Source organism: Myotis lucifugus, unplaced genomic scaffold, assembly GCF_000147115.1.
Source record: "Myotis lucifugus unplaced genomic scaffold, Myoluc2.0 scaffold_0, whole genome shotgun sequence".
In the NCBI taxonomy this organism is placed as follows: Eukaryota; Metazoa; Chordata; class Mammalia; order Chiroptera; family Vespertilionidae; genus Myotis; species Myotis lucifugus.
The window spans coordinates 4,097,124-4,103,125 of NW_005871048.1; the positions used below are offsets into that span (position 1 = coordinate 4,097,124).

General features: G+C 38.9%; 1 pseudogene; it reads right to left on the reverse strand.

The window, feature by feature from the left end:
* Window positions 1-5,033: 5,033 nt before the first annotated feature.
* Window positions 5,034-5,707, reverse strand: LOC102426325 (annotated as a pseudogene).
* Between the last annotated feature and the right edge of the window lie 295 nt (window positions 5,708-6,002).

Sequence of the window (6,002 nt, forward strand, 5' to 3'; positions counted from 1 at the left end):
AACAGAGTTATCCGGAGATAAGCCCCTTTTCTGTAAATAGAATACTGAAAGTTGGGCTTTTCATTCTGATCCATAGGCTTGAACAGCCCAGAACCATGTATCTGTGGTGTGAGAAAAGCAGAAAGAGCTCCAGACTGTGGCATCTGGACTCTAAAATGTAAAGGATAGAAATCTAAAGAGCTCAGTTCACAACAAAATAGAAAGAGACTAAAATAAGTAAAGTTTAATGTAAAACTATTTGGACAGATTAGGACACAGAAGGTAAACCTTAAGAGGATTTGGTAATTAATTATATGTGGGAAGACTGGACAAAGAAAAATCAGTCAATCATGGTACCTAGATTCCTGATGAGGGCAACGAGGAGAATAGTGATGTAATTCACTAAGTTTGGACTCATTATGTATCATCAGATCAATTTTATAATTTAGTGTTACTATTTATTGGCCTATGTCCTCCATTCTAGAATGACTGACTTGCATGACATCCCTAGTTACTAAGTGGCATGTTACATCTCAATCTAATGTTCAGGTATTTGGGAGGTATGACATTTTTACCTTCCATCATTTGCAGCTCAAGTTATCCTAATCATTTAATTCATTCATTCGATTGGCAGTGTACATTCATTGTATTTATAATGGATAAACACTAAGAATTAAAGTCTAGTTCCTGTCTTTAAGGAGCTTGCAGTCTAGATTCCCAATTTTGCAGCAAGTAGACGGCAGAAATACCCTGGTCATACATACTTATTTTGTGGCAAACATTAAGTTCTAAAGCATTGTCTGAGGAGCAGTGTTTAATTTCACAGTCTTCTTTTGTTTTCCTTTTTTTATTATACTGGAAAAATTTTTTGAAAGGGGAAATGGGTATTGTGGCAGAGTGAGCTGGTTGCCGTTTAATATCTAATCTCCTCCACCAGAATCCCAATGTTTAACTTGGCAGTTGACACACCATTTAAAAACTATATTTCCTAGCTCATCTTGCAGCTAGGTATTGCCATGTGATAAGTTCTGAACAATGAGAAATAAGGAGAGCTATCCTGTGGGACTTCTAAGATGCCTCCTAAAAGAAAGGACATACACATTTCTCCACCTTTCCCTATCCTGCCGTGGGAGTGCAGGTGCAGCAGCTGGAGCTTGGGCAGCCAGTTTGGACTGTGTAGGTAAGGATGACACTCCAGTAGTAACACAGCCGTGAGCTGGAAGGCACTTGATGATGATGATGATGATGATATCACAGAGCTCACCATGGAAGTCTGGGATCGGAAACATCAAACTTTTATGGGAAAAACATAAATTTCTATTTGGTTTAATCACATGTAATTTTTAAATAAGTATTCAAAAACTATTCCTAAGTTATACTTCCCTAAACAACAAACTAAAGGATCTGCGAATGCTTAGCAACTCTTTTTGAGTTAATTAAACCTCAGCTAAGGAATTGTTCCTGCACTAATTAAAAAGTAACCCCAGGGTAAGCACTATAAGAACTCTTGTATTTTTGTTATGTAAGTGGAGAACCAGGAGCAATCAGAAAATTCACAGGCTGTGGGGAAAGGTTGCATGATCTTGTCTCCCAATATACTCAAAAAAGCAAGTTACTTGTGAGATGACATACTCTTATGTTCATGCTCTGGGAATACAGCAGCAGTGATGTGGCCCAAGAATACTAAATCCCAGCACACATGTGAAAAAGAAATACAGATCTCCTTCACAGGTCTCTTTCCATATGCTGAAGGTACATCTCTCTTAGTCAAAGACTAGGAAATGATCAGTAGTCCAGTAGTTATCAGCAGTAACCCAGTTATTGATCTGTATACCTTGTCTTATCTGTTCCTTTATCAGCTTATCTATAGAAAATGAATTGGCAAATGTGCCATATAAGTAGTTTTGACTTTGTTTTGTCATTTTGATTACTGTTCTATTCAGATCCAATCGCTATCCTATATATTTAAAGGCTAATATGCAAATTGAACAGCTGAACGACTGGTCGCTATGACATGCACTGACCACCAGGGGGCAGACGCTCAACACAAAAGCTTCCCCCTGGTGGTCAGTGCTCTAGAAGCTGTGCTCATGGCTGGTGAGTGCAGAAGCAGTGGCAGGAACCTCTCCCACCTCTGTGGGAGCACTAAGGATGTCTGACTGACGGCTTAGGCCCACTCCCCATGGCAGTTGGACATCCCCCTAGGGCTCCCAGACTGCAAGAGCTCCCCCCCCCACCCCCCGCCCAGTGCAAAAATTTTGTGTACCAGGCCTCTAGTTTCTTAATAAGAAGAAAGTTGTGTATAAGGAAAAGACTTACTATTTATTTCAAAAGGTTAATAATTAAGTGCTCATTTTAATAGGTTTATTTGAACTTTCAAAAATGCTATACATTTATTTAAACAAAACTTCTTTCCTACATAGAATGAGAGAAAATAATCAAAAGCGTGAGTTCCCCCCACATTCTGGAATATTTTAACATACCAAATTCAATAATAAAACATGTCAATATATCTACATTTTTGGTACTGAAGATATATGACAAATGATGTTTTCTACCTTATTATATATCTTAGAAGAGTGAGCACAAAAATTGATTTATGATTATATCATAAATCCTTTATCAATTGTGATCACATGTGCATGGCATAAGAATTAACTTTACACTATTTCTGGGAGAAAATAAATTGTTGATAAAAGAGGTAATCACTCAAAACTCAGGATATCTAACAGGTAATTGATCTGCAGCTTTATCTTCTTTATTCTTATAAGAATAATTGTCCATAAGTGACAAACGTTGCCAACTATTTTTTTCCCTAGACAATATAATTGTGAAATAGCCAATTAGATTCAGAGTTTCAGATCAATATTTTGATAGCTCTTCAAGATGAAGTATTCTTTTGATAGTGGCCAAAATTAAGGGCTACATTAAGAGGAATATTTTCAATAAGTGATTTAGCACTGCGACTAGCACAGTGTATTTAATGATATGTCTATAATACTGCCAGAGCATTAAGTGGAATTCACTAACAAATGCTGTTACAGTTTCACTTCTGCTTTGATGATTTGCTTTACATTAATATAAATGAGGTAAAATTAATACCAGCTCATAGTATAGCAGCCCATTTAATTGGGTTGAACATGTTTCAACTGCTTTTAGTAATGAATTTAGTTTCAATGATAATGAGACCATTTATTATTTTTAATTTTAGAACAAATAATTTTGTGCACACTTTTTAATTTATCAATTTATTCCGTTAAGATGTAAGGCAAAACATCTTAAATATTTAGAAAATCATGTTTTAGTACAAATATTTATTTTATACAATAAAAAATAAAGTCCTGAGGAAAATGTCATTTATTTTTTAGGAATACTATCTGGAAATAAAAAAAAATACCCCATTTTCACTGTAACTAAGAGTATGTTACTGTATTTATCACTAAATATTCCCACTTGCTTTATATCAGAAAAGTATATTTTGCTCATTTGTTCCTCACATGTGCTTACCCAGAGAAGATTGTATTTACTTTCAATGGAGCCTGTGACTAAACATGAGGAGTCACTTGAAAGAAATTTAATGAAAAAAATAAACTGGTGAATAAAATAGAATCAGAGGCATGGTAACATGAAATAGACTGCTGAATCTCAGAGGGAAGGGGTGGGGATTAACCAAAGATCTTACCTATGGACACAGACAAAAGGGTGGTGAAGGTCTGGGGCAGGGTAGTCCAGGAGCGGTGGAGGGGTGAATGGGAGGGAAAAGGGGGGACATCTGTAATACTCTCAACAATAAAAAAATCACTTGGATTGAAATACAAAAAAACAAACATCTTTCTAACAGTGTTTTACTTAAAGAGTAAAGCAAAAAAATAAAATGAAAAACAAACCCCAAAATCTCCAAGTTAGATATTTTATTTTTAAACGTAATACTGATTTTATTTAACTTCAAAAACATTTCAGCATTCTAAACATACAAAAAAATAACAAAACGTTGCAAATTGTGTTTAGCACAGAAGGTTCTCGAACTTTCATTGATGCAGTGACTTTCACTTTGTTGACAATGAAGAGTTGTACAGTTTGTTTTAAAACAGTTTAAAGCTACCACACTTAACTAAGAAAGATCCAAACATTTCTCATGCCAGCTGACCCCCCTTTCTCCACAGTTAAGAATGGCAGGATGCTCTGTCACTATATACAAAATCAAGACAACCTGAAGCTAAATGGATGCCCACTGCAGTGTCCACAGGTCCAGCCTCCCAGTGCACGCCCTGAGCTACGGTCCCTCTACAGGGCATCTTCCCCGCAGCCCAACACCAAGCAAAGAGCATCCAAAGCTTGTCTTGGTTGTTCTTTTTATAAACTATAGAGATGTACAGTTGAGAACTCAGGATTTCTAGCCAATCCTATATAATAAAAGGTCAGACCATAAGCGGGATGACCAGAATGACAGCTCAACCAGTCGCTATGAGGTGGGGGGCTGGTGAGGGGAATGCGGTGGCTGGTGGCAGTGGTGGTGGGGAGGGACGAGGGCCTGTGAGGGGATCCGGCTGGATGCTGGTGGAGGCGGCAGGGTGGGATGAGGGCCTGCAAGGGAAACCGGCTGGCTGGTGGCGGCGGTGGGGCAGGACAAGGGCCTGTGAGGGAAACAGGCTGGCTGGCAGCAGCAGCGGTGGCCAGAGACTGGCAAGCGGGCAGAAATGTCCCTAATCGCAGGCTAGGCCTAGGGACCCTCACCGCGCACGATTTCGTGTTCTGGGCCTCTAGTAACCAAATAGTTAACACCACCTTACAGATTAAAAAAAAAGAAAATGCCAGAAACATCTTTAAATGCCTTGTCACACCAACAGCAAAGTGCACAGAGTGAGGAGAACATGAGAGCCTTTTCATTTTAAAAATGTTTGGAAATATGTACAACTTTGATACAGTTTCTGGGTGCTCTGGACACCCATGGCCACTTCATGTAAACCACTGATAATTTCTAGAGCACTTTGAGAGACTATATATGGTCATGATCCATCTGTGTAATTAATCCTAATGTGGGCAACAGACACCTCTCAAATAAGAGCTGTGTCAATTATGGTGCTCCCCTCCACTAAGGTATTCACAAGGAGATAAACAGTTTTTTTATTCATCCTCCTCCTCTCCTCTTCTTTCTTCTCCTCTTCCTCCTCCTCTTTTTCATCTTCTTCCACCTTTTTCTCGGCAACTTTACCGATATCCTTTGCACCATCAAACTTGCCTTTAGACTTATATAGTCGGCGACATCCTTCTCATATTTCTCCTTCAGCTTTGCAGCCTTATTGTTGTAAAGTTTCTTTTCGCTGTCACTTAAATTATTCCACATCTTGCCCAGCTTCTTTGCCACATCTCCAATAGAGACTCCAGGGTTTGTGGATTTGATCTTGGGGCGGAATTTCAAGCAGAATAGGAAAAATCCAGACGGTGGCCTTTTGGGGGCATTTGGTTCCTTCTTCTTGCCTCCTTTAGCTGGTCCATAATCCTTCATTTCCTGATCATAGCGTACTTTATATGCCTTTGCCATCTCATCAAATTTAGATTTCTCTTTTGCCGACATTGTCTTCTACCTCTCAGATCACTTCTTAGAAAATTCTGCAAAATTGACGGGAACTTTTGGGTTTTTCTTCTTATGTTCCTCTCTGTATGTCTGCACAAAAAAGGCATAAGCAGTCATCTTGCCCTTTGGCTTCTTGGGATCACCTGTAGCCATCCTGACTGTGTTGTTCGCTAGCCTGGGCAGCGCAGGGCACAACACGAGGCTCAGTGCTACCCAGCCTTGTGCTAGCTACCTCCAAGTGAGACATTTTAAAGCAATGCAACAGAAAATAGAAAACATGGCTAAGATGATGAGCAAAAAAAGAATACATGCTATTATCACTTAAAGGTTGATAAGAACAGGGGACAGTGTTTAGTTAAGTTCTGAGAAAGAGGTGTATATTGCAGTGGTGAGTCCATGTTCTGATCACGGTTACAGAAGTAGGCAAAGGGTCAGAGTGCACAAAAAG